Source organism: Meriones unguiculatus, chromosome 19 (assembly GCF_030254825.1).
Source record: "Meriones unguiculatus strain TT.TT164.6M chromosome 19, Bangor_MerUng_6.1, whole genome shotgun sequence".
Taxonomy (NCBI): domain Eukaryota; kingdom Metazoa; phylum Chordata; class Mammalia; order Rodentia; family Muridae; genus Meriones; species Meriones unguiculatus.
The window spans coordinates 37,110,378-37,127,242 of NC_083366.1; the positions used below are offsets into that span (position 1 = coordinate 37,110,378).

A 16,865-nucleotide genomic window follows, 5' to 3' on the forward strand; every position below is an offset into this window, starting at 1 on the left:
CATTGTTGTAAAAGATGCAGAGAACATTGATGGTTCTGTTAGTGTGTTAGCCCTAAACAAGACATTTGTACTATTTCCACTAAAAATTGGAGAATATTTATTGCAGAAGAGGGAGAGGAAAGAATGAAAAAGCTAGAAGATAATGACAAAGGCTGAGAAATGTCATCTTCTGGGTAAGACACAGCCACCACAACCACCAGCTCACAGCAGTTGTAGATGCCTGCACTGAGTCTGTACAAGAAGGAGCCCATCAACAGCACATCAAGGATACAGGGTGGCCTCAGGCATCCACTTATCACTGCTGAACTATTTGCTACTAATAGATTTGTAGTGTGGGAATCATTCGTTGTCTTCAGCTGTATTTCCACTAATGACTCCATCATAAATCAATGTATAGTTCTAACCTAAATGTCACCCAGATAGCACTGGTTAAATCCAATGGGTCATAAAACAAAACAAAAGATTTCAATTCTAGGAAGAGAATGGGTACAGGTGAAGAGAAGCTGATAGAAATAGGAGCAAGATAAGAGAACACAGTGGAAGAATCATCAGAATACCTTACAAGCAAGTGTCAAATTCTCAATAACAAAATTAATCAATAAAAAAAGAAAAGAGTCGTTATTATGACATATTTGAATATGTTCCTTAAGCAAGGCCTTTTAGCTTTCACATCTTCCCGCATTGCCAATTCTGGCCACCCCCAATGCTTCTGCAAGGGACGGACCCTGTATTATGGAGTTAGCACCCTACAGATGCTCCTGCTTTTTCCCCACACATAGTACTCTGAACTGCTCTGTCTTTTTCCAGGAGCAACTCAGATAATTTCCGATTGTAGGTGGAGAGCATCTACTTCACACACAGCCCAGTGCTTACTGTCCCAGGTGTTACCAGGTTGGTTTGGGTTCGGCTACTCTCTGCTGCCTCCTTGCTAGGACTTGCGAAAAAAAGGAAGGAACGTGTATTTTAAGCATAAGATTGAGTTAAAAAGTCACTCTCCTTAATTACAACAGGGGCTTCTCTGGACCTGCTTTTTCTCCAAGGATATTATGAAGAAACAAGTTTTTGGTTTATTGGTTTGTTTGTTTGCTTGCTTGCTTGTTTTGTATTTAATGACTGTAGCACCAGAGTCTAGATTTGGGACTCGCATTCAGTAACTAAATTAGTTCTTTTCCTGGGTTCAGCATCTATCCTCATTATGCTTCAGTTCAAGCTCTTACAAAATTAGACTTCTAAATCTGCTGGTCTGCTGTGGTAGTTCCATTGAGCTAATATCAGCAGCCAAAGCACCTTAGAGCTCACTGCTAGCTTAGAGGTCATGCATACTCCAAAGTTCTCTTCGTTTTGGAAGATTTTTCTCATAGCCAGAAGCTTCCAGGGCCAGAGAACTCACTTTGCTTTCAGAGACAGTTGGTGATATTGTTAGACAAAAAGTAATTGAGTTCTGTGCAGCAATCTCACTGTGGTTACTAGACTCAGGATCCTTCTAATTATAGCTTTTTTTTTTTCATTCCAAGCACTATTTCATCATCAACTGAGTTCTCCTCTCTGCTCAATTGCTCCCAATCTTTGTCTTCCTTTGAACCCTGCTGTCCCCTGTTACCAAGAAAAGGAAGTTTCTACCATGATATGTGATTATAGACTTAATTGTGAAGTTTTGCTGCTTTCATTTGCTAGCTGAACTATCTTGAGAAACTGACATGGCATGCCCATATTTATCATACCCAGCATTATTAAGTTCAGGTGATCATACTGCTTCATTGGTCTTAAAAATATTCTTTTATGTGCTTTAGAAATGCATGCAGAGAATATACCTAAAACAAACACTGGGATCAGACATCCTATAAATGTTAGTTGCTGGTGAGAATGAGATGGAAGGTGCTATGATTTGCATCTTGCCTATTTCAGTAGCTTAGTATGTCAACAATCTTTATAAATTATGATGTCAAAATTAGAGACATAGAAAGTTATACTTTAAAAAAAAACAGAATACAGTGGTAGGCTTAGAATTCAATCTGGATATCAATTTGACTTCCCTGTGCCTCGAGTTTCCTCATCTATAAGATCATATGAAAACATCTACCTTGTGACGTAGTGAATATGTGCATGTCCTAGCTCTCATGACCAAATTTACAAATGTTTAAGAGTCTCCTGGCAAGCAATAAGCATTTAATGTCACAGCATGGGGGGGGCTCTGGGAGGTTCACGTGCATCTGGCAGCCTTGAAGGCAGTTTTTTTTTTTTTTTCCATAGGCTCCTGTCTGAGGTTATTCTGATTCTGAGAACTTCCATCCACGGCTGAGCTCAGTCCACACGGATCTACACTAGACTCTTAAACAGAAGATGAGTAAAGGGAAGAAGAGGAGAAATGAATTAAGGAGGCATGGGAGAAAGGGAAAGAGGAGGAGTAGGAGAAAGAAGTGGGGGCAGGCAGGTGGGTGAGTGGTTGTTTTTGAAAGGAAGGAGCAGCTGGACAGTCATTCACATAGGAATCTGTGTCTCCTATTCCTTTGTCCATGTCCAGCCTCATCATCTATTGTCAGTCACTATGATCTATAATACCATAAAATCCACGTGTTCCCTGCTTATAGGGGGCAATAGTGCAAAAAACAGGAACCTTGGCATTCAGATATATAATCGGTTTGATTTAGGTGACATTTCCCCCTCTCCACTTGAATACCACTTTGCCAGAGGCTCTGCCAAGTGTGACCAGCAAGTCACTAGACCAAAATCTTCAAGTTCTTATTTGCCACTAATATGCAAAGGTTTGTACACTGTTAGCAGCTAATTAATAAATCAATATATTGGATTGAGTTTTTTGGTCTTTTCCCAGTGGTAGCATACTCATATAACTGTAGTGATCTCTACGTCACTTGTGTGCCTTTATACAAGTTCTTTGCAAACAATTGCAATCTTGCTTAGGGAGCAATCACAAGGAAAACTTGTAAACACATATTCAGCACAAAGTTGTTTTTTTTTTTTCTGAATGATTTCAATTTGTAATGGTTGGTTGAGCTGAAGACTATAGAACTTGTGGATATGCATGACTCTGTCTATGAAAAAGTACTTTGGGACTTATCCTGTCCCTAAACTCTGCTATGTTTCTGTGTAACTGGAACAGTTTCAAAGTAGCAAGTAATGATCATTCATTCTATTCAGAGCCTTGACATCAGGTTCCATCTTTAATATTTTTAAACTGTCTGTATGAGGTATGGAAATAAAAGCTCTCAGTCCCTTTGGAGAAGGAGCTAAGTAATAGCAAGGTTACATTCAACTACACACATGTATTCTTTACTTTAAAAGCATTGAAAGCAAGTTTGTCACCGATAACAAAATGTTGACCCATTCATGGACATTATTGGACGGTCCTCTGTTAACTGTACAAAGTGTCTTAAGTGTCTAAGTATCATTTTTTAAAGCTTTCTCCCCTCTGTTTTGGAAGTACATTGCTGACATTGAACCCTGCACTTTGTGCATACTAGGGAAGCTCACTTGCTCTAGCTGCAACCATGATTCTAAAAAAAAAAATGCTTTTAAAACCCATGGGTGAATGTGACAGAGGCAGAATGCCTTCATGTGGGTGGGGGATCCAGAAATGTAGTTTGGTAAGACTGTCAGGCCAGTACACAGAGAGAACAGCATACAAAACTAGGGTCTAGGACAATATTAGAGCAACCTGTATTCATCTGCACCAAGCTTACTCAGGAGAGGAAAGAAGCTTAGAGAACATCCCTCTCTTCTGGAAGGCAGCACACCTTCTTGCTCTGGTTTTTGTTTTCAGGGGAAGAGAAATAAATTCTCTCTAAACAATTCCACCTGAAATCTCACATTTAAGAAAAAAGACCCTGGTTTATCCGGGTGCCATCAAAAAACCATGATGAAACCTTATTCTGAGTTGGCCAAGGGGCTCTAAGTATCTGGCCTGAGGCATTTGGGAGGAAAGTTCTAAGTCTATTAGAATATATGAAACAATAAAAAAGCATATCTAAAGCAATTTTAAGATGCATAGTCTTTGGAAAAATCATTTGCTTAGGCTTCTTTAAAAAAAAACAGAAGTTACTTTTTTAAAAGTTTACTTTTGAAAATAAAAAGTATAGTAGTTAAACTAGAATCTCAGGGGAAATATAAAATACAGAGAATAAAAAATGGTGAAATATATGCAGTAAAATATAAAACTTCTTCAGGATGTAGCACAGAAAGAAACATTGGAACAAATATACTATGCATAGTCTTTAGCATGCTGCAGCCGCTCTGAAGTCATGGGTATACCATGAAGTTCAGTGCATCTTCAGCAGTTTGAGAGTTGAGTACACTAAGGAACAGGACTAAGGAACTCACCCAAATTCACACAGCTACGAAGAAAGAGATACAGCCAAATTCCCAGCCCAAAAAACTGGGCTTCAGTTCTGTTTCCTAGCAACTGCCCTGTGGTCCTCGAAAGAAAACGGAAATCATTAAACAGAAGTCCCATGGATGTTAAATTTGTCCCAGAATAAGCAATAGTGAGAATAAAGTAAATAACGCTTTTTAGAGAGATGACGGCTGAAAACTCTCCCGAATTAAAGAAAAGCACCAATCATTCAATTTGATAAAGGTTAAATTTTTTAAGTAGAATTTGAAGAAAGAAACAAACAAAGAAATCATATTCAGACAAGGAATAGTGAACCCTGGAATTGAAAGGAAATGGAGATGTTGACCACAAAGACAGCCCATTAGCAAAGACAAATTGATAGAATGAAAACCAGAGGCATGAGAATTCTTGATGGAAGCCAGGTGATGGACAAGCTATTATTCTAATATCAAGGGAAGAAGACCATCACCTACAAAGGTGGACTGGTAGGACTGTCACTGAGGAATGTGAGCAAAATAATGGCTTTTTATGCAAACAAAAATTGAAATGAACTTTCACTAAAGAAAAACATAGAGGACGTATCTAAGAAAGAAAGAAAATCATATAAGAAAGAAAATCTAAATAAAGCAAAAATGTTGAGCTGTACATACATGAAGAAATCTAAGCCAGTTTTCTATAATAAGTGCCAAAAATCAAAATGTTTATAAGAAAAATCATTAAAACCTATAACTGACAAGTAAGAAACAAAGAAATAGGGAGATCTGTATGTTCATATTCTCATTATTACTAAAGAGGCCCTAAGCCAACTGTGAAAAGTGCTATCTTGGGAAAAGTAGGGTCATTGGTAGGAAAAACTTATTTTCCCAGATAGGTCAGGGGAGTTTTGACAAAAGCTTCAAGAAAATGTAAAAAAAGGAAACAAGCATTTGGCCAAACATTCGTAAACACCCACCTTCCCACACAGGTATTTGCATCCTCTCCTTTAGTCCCACATTCACACTGGACTACATTACCATCTCCCTGAGCTCCCAAAGTGCAGACAGAAATAGTGTGCCTGCTGGAGCCTGTACGTTCAGGAAACTCGCAGGAATGGGCATACATCCTAATGTAATGTATACGTTGCGGGACTAGGAGTTTGTTTAGATTAATTCCATATCGTTGTGTAGCACTCGGCTATAAATCGCAACGATACACATACACATATCCAATGAGTGTTCCACAGTTACGGAACAGGACAGTCTAACAGGAAGTTCTTTGGACTGAGAACCTGGGCATAGCATGAGCTCCTCAGAGCTGAGTGGACATCTCCCTGGACTGTGCAGCATATGTCTCCTCAACTTAAGCACAGGTGAGACAGACATGGTGGGGTTGGGCAGTCTTGCAGCTGAGACCCTGTGATGCCTTATTTAAAGGAGCCTATAAACAAAGAGCTGATGTGCTCAGGATCTAGCACAAAAGAGACTATTTATTGAGTTCTTACTGTGTCTCACATCAGGCTATGCCTTAATCCTCCCAAAAAGTCTCACAGTCCTTCATCTACATAAAGTAAATGCCAAGGGCTAGTGACTTTTCCTAACAGTGTTTCCAGCTGCCAGCTGCTGCCTTGTTGAATTCTGCTTTGGGCACTACTTGAGCTGCTGGTGAATTCATACTCATTTAAATGTTTTCCAAGCATTGTGCCACTTCAGATGAGAGGCAAAGATGAGGCAAGAAGGCCATGGGAATCAGTGTGAACATGCCTCAAACAGCTGGAAATGGAGTTACATGCTCCATCTATACCAAGCTTGGGCATGTCCCCAAATGATCCTGTATTCTATTATAAAGATACTTGCCCATTCATGGTCATTGATACTTTAGTCACAATATCCAGGAAATGGAAACAGCCTAGATATCCAGAAACTGATGAGCATGCAATGAAAACATGATACATTAACACACCGGAATATTACCCAGCTGTTAAGAAAATTGAAATTATAAAATTTGCAAGTAAGTGGGTAAAGAAAAAAAAAAAAAACAGTCATCCCTAGTGAAGTAACTCAGACATAGAAAGAAAATATCCCACATTTTTTCTTCTTTCTGTCGTTTCTGTTGTTTTCTAGCCTGGTGACCTTTACACAATCTGTGTGGATGAAGACCCTCCTCCAGACCATTCTTGTAAACTTTTTTTTTCAGTCAATCTATACCTGAAGTATATCAAGTGTGCTTTACAAAGAGTTTCGGTGTAGTCACATCTGCTCTATATTTTGCTTACTTTGTTCCTCAAATAGATTTAAGCATGCTTTATTGTACATGTGAGATTGAGTTAATCATTTCAATAGTTTTTACCAAATTATTCTGTATTTAAATAAACCTAAAAGTAGCCCATCAGGGTCAGACTTCCGAAGTTTGAAACAACACTGGCTATTAAGTCACATTGTGCCAAACTGCCTTCTTGCCCTCTATGGGTCATTTCTCTGCTGCCACTGAAGATCACATGGATCCCTGCAGGTTAGGTGCTTTCAAGGGAGAGAAAATAGAATGCACTGGTATAGAAGGTTAAAAGGTAATGGGGGGGGGTGGAGAAATGGCTCAGGAGTAAAAAGCACTAGCTGCTCTTCCAGGGGACCTGGGTTCAATTCCCAGCACCTATATGGCAGCTCACAACTGTCTGTAACTCCAGTTCCAAGGGATCTGGCACCCTCACACAGACATACTTGCAGGCAAACACCAATGCATACAAAATAAAGATAAATCTATAAAAGAAAAAAAATAACTATGTAACAAGAAGGGATAAATTGGGGTGGGAGAAGGGAAAGCAGGGTTGAAGAGGGAAGATGACAGGGATGAGTAACATTAAAGGCTTTTCAAGAAAAGCAATATGGAAACCTACTGCTATAGAAGTGTATATATGCCCACCAGTGCATTAGTGGTAAGCATTGTGGGAGTAAGCAATGACTTTCTGATTGGATTTAAGTCCCATTCCAAATGATAAAACCCATACCCATCAGGCCAAGAACCTATGGCTATACAGGGGTCACAGTTCCTAGAGAAGGACCAGTTTCTATTATTCTACTAAATGTATTAAACTCCATAGTATTAAACTGATGCCTAAATGACTTCTTCTATACCCATATATTAATGAATGCCTCAACCCCCATTAGAGAAGCTTTTATTTTCAGTAGATGATAATAATATAGGTACCCACAACCTGCCAATGTACAGAAAATAAGAGAATGGAGCACGCTTAGCTCTGATTGAAGCATATATATCTCACCACCCCCTTGCAGTGTTCAGGGATCATCACAGTAGAGGGAACAAAAGCAGCATAAGAGCCAAATGTAGTGGATGGATTCAAGGAAGGACTGTCTTTGTATGCAACACTGCAGATATACACAGGAACTCAGTGCAGTTGATGCACAAGCCCTGCGTAAGCCTAAGCCAGACCAAGGCCCAGCATGAAGAGAGGAGTTCAGCATGATTCCGCCAGAAGCCAAGGAGAAACTTCCATATTTAGGTGAGAGAAGAAAAGACAGAAAAAAAAAAAAACAAGAAAAGTGAAAAATTTACCATACCCCAGTGGAAGTTATTTTAGCAGCACAAATTGGCCTTGAAAGGAAAAAGTGGGCATGAATTGGGTAGCAGGAGAAGGGTGAGTGGACCTAGGAAAATTTGGGTAGGGGAGACTGAAAATGATCAAAATACATTGTATGGAATATCAAATAACTGAAAATCAGAAGGAAAAAAACCCTATTCTAGACAATCAGCTACAAACTAGAACACTCACCCAGCCATTTGGCTAGTAATGTTTCTTTTCATGCTCTTCATATTTATTCTAACCAATATTATGCTAACCAATATTAGTCTGGCAAGGATTATATAACCACTTTGTTCTTCTATAAATGTTTCTGCCAAGGGCAAAGATTTTAATGGGCTTGTTTTGATCTCTGCCCTCAAAGAAAATTTGACACTAAACTTTCGATTTGTCTTGATTGGAACATTCTGGAGAAGAAAAAGTTGAGTAAAGTAGACCAGCAGGCTGGAGAACCACGGTAGATAATGTGTGAAATATTCATGATGGAATCATTTTAGTCTACAGACCCACTCATCCTAACCATCAGAGAAGGAATCCAAGGATACACAACTCATTTTTCAATGTAAACCTTGGAAACAGGAAACAAGAAATTTTTTCATTATACAAAACAACAAATATTACATACAAATGCCCTAGTTCTATCAAGTTCATAGAAACTAAACATAGAATAGAAATCATGGAGGACTTGGATAAAAGGGAATCAGGAAAATTGCTTCATATATACAGTTTAACTTGGGAAAGATGCAAAAATTTTCCAGAAGTGGGTAATATGATTATTGTATCTGTCCAACAAAATAAATATAATAAGAAGCTTGAACTATGTTAAAATGTGTAAAGAGGTAATTTTTTTGTACATCACTCTAACTGTAATTTGTGTTGGGGGATTCTTTGGTTTTCATTTTGCCTTGGTTTTTAGGTTTCTTCAGACTGGGTTTCTCTATGTAGCCTTAGCTCTCCTGAACTTGCTTTGTAGACCAGGCTGGTCTGGAACTCAAAGAGATCCTCTCAGAGTGCTGGGATTAAAGACTTGTGCCACCTAGACTGGCTTGCATTTAATTTTAAAGGCAGAAAAAGATGGATTTGCTTTCTGCAAAGAACCTCTCCTTGTTGAGGTAATGGTGGTCCTGCTGACGCTATGGTGCTTCAAAAGTAGAAGCCACTGCAACATTGGGGCTTACTCAGACCTAGAGAGGCCATGTACCGGTTAATAGTCTTCTTGCCAGAGAGGGCCTGTTTTTTTGACATCTTATACTTGTTGCCAAACATACACAGAGATCAGAAGAAAAGCCCAGATTTGTGGAAAAAACTCAAAGAAAGATTTCCAAGCAGGAACAGTGAAGGTCGTGAAGTCATGTGGAGGGAGAAAGCATTCAGAGATGCATCAGAGTAAATCTTTTAAGGAGATTTAAAAATATGACTTCTAGGCTGTTTCCAGCTTCTGGCTATTACAAATAAAGCTGCTACAAACATGGTTGAACAGATGTCCTTGTTGTATACTTGAGCATCTTTTGGATATATGCCTAGGAGTGGTATAGCTGGATCTTGAGGAAGCACTATTCCTAATTGTCTGAGAAAGCACCAGATTGATTTCCAAAGTGGTTGTACAAGCTTACATTCCCACCATCAATAGAGAGGGTTCCCCTTTCTCCACATCCTTTCCAGAATGTGTTGTCACTTGAGTTATTCATCTTAGCCATTCTAATGGGTGTAAGGTAGAATCTCAGGGTCTTTTTGTTTGTTTGTTTAGTTACATTTTATTAACTCTATATCCCAACTGTATAACGCTCCCGCATTCCATCCCAAACCCTCCTTCCCTCCCTCATCTCCTCCCTGCCCCTTTCCAAGTCCACTGATTGAGGAGGACCTCCTCCCTTTTCATCTGACCCTGTTTTATCAGGTGTCTTCAGGACTGGCTACAAAGTCGTCCTCTGTGGCCTAGCAGGACTGCTCCTCCCTTGGGGGGTGGGGAGGTCAAAGAGCCTGCCATTGAGCTCCTGTCCTGTTCCCCTTACTATGGGAAACCAATTGGTTACCGAGTTACCACGGGCTTCATCCGAGTATAGGTTCTAAGTTATATCCATACATGGTCCTTGGTAGAGTGTCAGTCTCAGAAAAGACCCCTGTCCTCAGCTATATTTGGTCCTTGTGGAGCTCCTATCCTTTCCACGTTATACTAACTCCCCCTTCTTTCATATGATTCCCTGCACTCTGCTGAAGGTTTGGTTATGAGTCTTAGTATCCGCTCTGATACACTGCTAGGTAGAGTCTTTCAGGGGCCCTCTGCGGTAGGCTCCTGTCCTGTTACTGTTTTCTCTTACGTCCAATGCACCTCCCATATGTCTTTCTAAGTGAGAATTGATCATCTTACCCCAGGTCCTCTTTCTTATTTATCTTCTTACACAGTGGAATACTACTCAGCAATCAAAATGAGGAAATCACAAAATTTGCAGGCAAATGGTGGGATCTAGAAAAGATCATTCTGAGTGAGGTATGCCAGAAGGAGAAAGACACACGTGGTATATACTCACTCATATAGTCCTTTAAGATATGATAAACATAATGAAATCTATACACCTAAAGAAGATAAACAAGAAAGAGGATCAGGGTCATTTTTATTTGCATTTCCCTGATGACTAAGGACGTTGAACATTTCTTTAAATGTTTCTCTGCCATTCGATATTCCTCTATTGAGAATTCACTGTTTAGCTCCGTACCCCATTTTTTAATTGGATAACTTGATTTGTTGCTATTTAATTTCTTGAGTTCTTTATATATACTGGATATTAGCCCTCTGTCAGATATAGGGTTGGTGAAGATTCTTTTTCCAATCTGTAGGCAGTCGTTTTGTTTTGACGACAGTGTCCTTTGCTTTACCTCTCAGTTGAGGAATGGATACAGAAATTGTGGTACATCTACACAATGGAATATTAGTCAACAATAAAAAACAAGAAAATCATGAAATTTGCAGGTAAATGGTAGGAACTGGAAAAAATCATCCTGAGTGAGCTATCCCAGAAGCAGAAAGACACACAGGGTATATACTCACTCATAAGTGGATACTAGACATATAATATAGGATAAACATACTAAAAACTGTACACCTAAGGAAGCTAATCAGGAAGAAGAACTCTGGCTAAAATATTCAATCCCCATTCAGAACGGCAAAGAGGATGGACATCAAAAGAGGGAGAAAACAGGGAACAAGGCAGGAACCTACTACAGAGGACCTCTGAAAGGCTCTACACTGCAGGATATTGAGGCAGATGCTGAGACTCATAGCCAAACTTTGGGCAGAGTACAGGGAATCTTATGAAAGAAGTGGGAGATATAACACCTGGAGAAGACAGGAGCTCCACAAGGACAGCAATAGATCCAAAAAGACTGGGCAAAGGTTTTTTTTAATTTTTTCTAAAACTGATACTCCAGCCAAGGACCACTCATGGAGATGGCCTGGAACTCCTACACAGAGGTAGCCTATGGCAGTTCAATATCCAAATGGCCTCCATAGTAATGGGGACAGGGACTGTCTCTGACATAAACTGATTGGCCTGCTCTTTGATCACCTCCCCTGAGGGAGGAGCAGCCTTACCAGGCCACAGAAGAAGACAATGCAGCCATTCCTGATGAGACCTGATAGACTAGGATCAGAGGGAAGGGGGGGAGGACATCCCTTTTCAGTGGACAGGGAGAGGGACAGCAGGGGAGGAAGGTACGGGGGATACAAAGTGAATAAACTGTATTTAATAAAAATAAAATAATTAAATTAAAAAATGGCAAAAAAAATATGACTTTAGTACAATTTCTAAACAGAAGAACAACAGATGATGGTTACCAATGGACGATGCTCTCACTCACAAGCCTATCATAAAGTAAATGGTACGTTTCTCTTTTCCCCCTGGGCTGGAGAAGTAGCAGCAAGAAATAGATGAGATGCCTCAGTTCACATGAGAAGACATCAGAAATACACACAATACAATGCTGCCTTTTGTTATTATTTCCTGAAAATGGGACAAATTCTCACTGTGTCCTAAAATTTTTTTCATCTTAAGATTTAAAGGCGTTAGCAACCTGAAATATTTCCTCTTTTTTTTTGCTTAAAACTATATCAAATTGCTTATACTATTATTAATATGTAAACTGTACCTCTATAAGTAAATGAAGTATTTTTAACGAATTTTCTCTGAGAAGTAAACAAACCAGCTGCTAAGTATTGAATTTCTTATTCTTTAATGGCATTATTCTTGAAGCAAGAAGGACCATATACCCCAATCCCCTCCCCTGCTCTATCCAGCTGTGAGAAAGCCCTGACCAGGAGGCATCATCAAGAGGGCAGGTGGTGGAGGTCAGTTTGGGCATCTTTGTCAAGGAGCAGAGCGGTACCTGCTCATCTATCTTTTGGCCTATCTGGGGAAAACCTGCTGTTTACGCACAATATGCATAAGCATAAGAATGAACCTCTTTAGGGAGATCCAAACAGGATAGGTGTGCCTTCCTGTCCATCCCCCATACGGATGGCAGAAAGAGATTAACAAAGCTGCATCCTTCAATCCAGCACAGAAATTACGGTACCAGCAACTTTGCAAGAACTATCTCTCTCCTGTGTGAGTCAAGTGCAGCAAATGCCACTCTTTTTAAAAAGTGACCATAGTCTGCAGACACTGTGATCTTCAGGCAACCACATATTTCAAAATCACAGTTACTTCTAAATCTGAAAAGAGATGCAGCCTTTGAACTCTGCAGCTCATTCGTTTTGAGCCTTGGATTTCCAGGCCTTTGGTGGTTCTCTAACACATTCTCGGCCGTGGTGTCTTTATCTTCTTGCTCACTCACTTAAATATTTTAAGGACACAGTTTGCTTATTGGACACTAAATACTGTTCTAGAACACAAAGATGGAAAAACTAAGTCTCTTTTGTGAAGCAACAGGTTATACAAAAGAGGCTTAAGTCACAGAAAGCTTGATTGTGGTTATCATGAATAATAACATTGGCATCCAGTATAAAAGAAGATGTGGAGAAAAATTAGGAAGATAATTTAGCATAACTTATGAACTAGCTTTTCTTTAAAATGTAGTACTTTAGGAATACTTGTAGATGGGCTGAATCTTTTGGATGGACTCCAGCTGATCTGTAGCATATTCTCTGAGCCAGAATCCCACCAAATGTGTGGGGTTGCCCTGGAAGCCATGTTGTTGAAAAATCAGGAGAGAAAGAAAGAAAAACAAACAGACAAAAATAACTTAGGAAAAAATTATACCTGCCAGAGGTAGCAAAAGTCTGACTTAACAAAATAATTGCCAAATTTAACAAATTGAAGCTTAACAATATAAGGGTTATTGTTGTTAAGTAGAAATATGGAAAGACTCCTGAAATGTGGAAAAAATATGCCTACACTGGACCAGGGTCACCCACACAGACTCCTGTAGTCACAGCCGACCAAGTTTGTATCTCCTCCTTGATGTTGCTAAGGACATAAAAACATGGCTGTTTCAGGGTTGCAATGGAAGTCATGGGTCTAACTCTTGGGGTATTTGTTGGTGAGTATACCATCAGCGGGATTGATGCATTGGCTATGCCGCAGTCAGGAACAGGTGTCAGGGTAGAAATGGTTGATTCAGTGTTCCAAACCAAAACGTCAGATACGGTCGAAACAAACAGGGATTCCGACGTGGCTGGTAGTTGGTATGCAGTCCCCCTGGCTTTGGTTGTTGGCGTTCTGGTGTGGAAACCAACATGGAGCGGAGTTCTGACACTGTTCCGGAAAGGGTTATGGTAGTGGTTGCGGCTCCCATTCGGGGTGTAAAGGAAAGGTTGTTATTAATGCCTTCAGATCGGCAGCACCAGTATGATGCTGGCCTTAGGACATGGACCAATACAACTTCAAATTTGCATCTAGGAAACAAGCTATCTACCCAGGCATTAATTCATGGATTAAACAGATATCACTACTCTCTATCACTATGAATTATCAGTAAAAATGAACTGAAACAAAATGTGCTGTTAAGTTTGCCTAAGAAGCGTTGGGTGGAAGGTTTGACACTCAGAACTTCCGGGGACATTGCAAACAAAGTGAGCCAGTGGCAAAAGCGATGTTAGAATTAACCAGGAATTACAATAAGGCTGTAAAAGAAAACACAGCAACGGAACAACTGGTAATAAAGAATGTCGGCAAACAGGATCCCAAACGCTTTTTGGAAGAAAACGTGGATGTGCTTGTGACTTCAAATATTGTCCAGTGTTTTGCGACAATGATGCATAGTAAAGCAACACAGAAAGATATCATCAATACGTTTGCTGGATATTTCTCTGTTGTTCCCAGTGCAGACAAGCAAGGGAACTCTGAAAGTGTATTTGGTGAAGACATGTGGAGTCATTCCAGCACTGTGACACCTCTGGTCTCATTTACACAAATACTTCTATTTCATTACTCAGGGTTTTACAGTTTCCTAAGTTGCGTAAGAATATGTCAAAGTGAACAAAGTTTTCTAAGATCCCATTTAATATTTGAAAAAAAAAAAACAGTAACACAAACTTTGATTATTGACTACAAAATAAAGTACATTTACAATAAAAAAGAAAGATTTGAGCAATTTTAGAATTTTCTCAAGCCTCCTTGAAGGATATCACTAATTTGGACAGGTTATAACATTATTTAATACATTTGGTCCTATTATTTTGGGTACATGCAATGTTTCTTCCAGTGCTACCGCAATGGCTCGCACATCATAGATACCAAAAGACATTGCAGAGCCTGCTGATTACCTTTGGACGGCACTTTCATGACTAAGTCTGATTTTCTTCGCCTAGGCTGGAATTTAGTCCACTGTAGACATTGATGAAATCTGTATGCCTTTGTTGCCCACTAAAAAACATTTTTGCATACACTTAAACTTGGTAGACAAAAATTTGTAGACATGGATATATCAACCTAAAGACAATCAGGAGCTAAAATGAACAGCTCTGATGACCTCTTTCTTTATAATTGTGAAAAATGTTAGTCTAGAATGGAGACATGGGGAAAAAAATGTTCCCTAAACTAGAGACACCACACTTCTCGTTTTTGTATGTGTTGTGAAATAAGAACAATAGTTGTGTTTTTAATGTTCCATTTTAGCAGCCCATCGCCTTAGCCACTCGGCCACCTCGTCACCCATTAATGTTGCATTTTAAATCGTTGTGTGAATATCTACACGTTGCCTTCAACTCTGCCTCTCTGTCTTCGGAGCCGAAAACATTTACTACGCAGCCGTTATAGACAAGTTTGTCAAGCTTCTGGCCTAGATCATATTTCCCTAACTGAAAATAATTTTTGATAAACAGAATTGTCATCCCCTGATTGATCACTCCCTGGTCTTCCCATTCCTTTTATTGACTAAAGTACTGACTTGTGGACTGATTTAGAAAACAGGATGAGGAGTTGTAAAACTGGAGAAGTAATTTCTCAATTACATTCTGCAGCTATGTGGAAATTGAAGCGCAGTGAATTTAGTGACTTGCAAGAACACATTTACACACACACACACACACACGCGCGCGCGCGCACACAAAAAGATCAGGTTGGATTCTAAAAATCAGCTAATGTGTTAATGACTTATTTTTAAGTTGTATCGTATTTCAATCCACATATTGGAAGCAATGCCATTAGTTGTAAATAGAAGGTAATTGCATAAAAGAACTTTTAAAATAAAATTACTTGAACATGTATTCTTAAGCTTTAGTTGTGATTTTAAAAATTAACTTTCGAGACTTTCTGTCATATAATTTAAAATGAGAATTTCAACTGCAACATATTGAGGGTTCAGTTCAGTGACCAAGAGCTTGCCTAGTCAAAGAAGGCCATGGGTTTGACTCCCAGCAACACAAAAGTAAAGCAATAGAGAGGGCTTAAAACAAGTCTTATCTCACAAATTATTTTGAGCAGACATCTTTAGAATTTCCTCAGCATGTGGCTGCTGTTATGATTTCTTTGTATTGATTAGGATTAACAAAATGGTTGCAAATGAAATATGCTACTAATAATAGTGCTGAAAGGCTTTGTTGCTTAAAAAAAAACACATCATTTTAAAGATAAGTATGTGAACAAATGAATATAAACCTAACACCAAATGTTTGATGATGCTATAGCCAGAATTTACTTCAGGGTTTTTTTTTGGGGGGGAGGACAAATTCTGAAATGATTTTGTTTATTATTTAATATTAATACAAACTGTAGCTTCACCTTCAGAACATGTGGCTAAGACAGCTAGGAGAAGGCAATTCTTTTTATAACGGACAATTGTGGTCATAAACAAGGTGTGCTCTTTTCATATTATTTGGCTCTGAAGGTTCCAAATTAGACCCAGACAACATCAGGAGGCCCCTTTTAACCACTGTCATTGCAGAAACCCTTACCCCAAGGCTTCCACACTTACCTTGAAAAGCCAGGTTTCCAGTGTCAGTTGCACAGTCCGGGCTAGAGGTCTGAGCTCCACACAGGCTCTTCTCCAGCAGCAGGGTGTTTAGGCACGTCCAATCTCTGTGTGCACAAGGGCCCTGGACTACCCACTAAGCCAAAGGAAGCTAAAAGGTTCTCTGCTCCTCGAGGTGTCAACAGACCACAAAACCTCAAAGTCACTTCAAGCACACACACACAAGGAAGCCAAGCTTTTAAGGATGAGCAGTCCAACATGCAGAAATGACAGGAAGGGGCCAACTGTCAAGACATATTTATTAAGGTTTATTGATTACTCTGAGTTAAGTATTTCTTAGCAAGCCTTGTAGAGAGCAAGAGATAAAGGTAATGTTGACAAAAACAGAAACAGGAGATAAACTGTGTATTGTATTTAGAGTGAAGTGTGTGTGTGTGTGTGTGTGTGTGTGTGTGTGTGTGTATTTCTTATAGAGGTGACCCAGGGCTCCTTCTCTTCTCACTTTGGTGAATAGCTCTTTCCTTGATATTTCTGTTAATA

The 16,865-nt window shown here is 39.4% G+C and overlaps 1 protein-coding gene across 2 annotated transcripts in view; it reads right to left on the reverse strand.

The window, feature by feature from the left end:
- The window catches only part of LOC110553991 (probable G-protein coupled receptor 141), a 57,696-nt gene extending 41,074 nt beyond the window's left edge, over positions 1-16,622 (reverse strand). For both annotated transcript variants that reach the window (XM_021646309.2, XM_060372505.1), the window contains exon 1: positions 16,329-16,622. The gene's annotated coding sequence lies outside the window, so the exon portion shown is untranslated. The remainder of the gene's footprint in view (positions 1-16,328) is intronic.
- Positions 16,623-16,865: the final 243 nt, after the last annotated feature.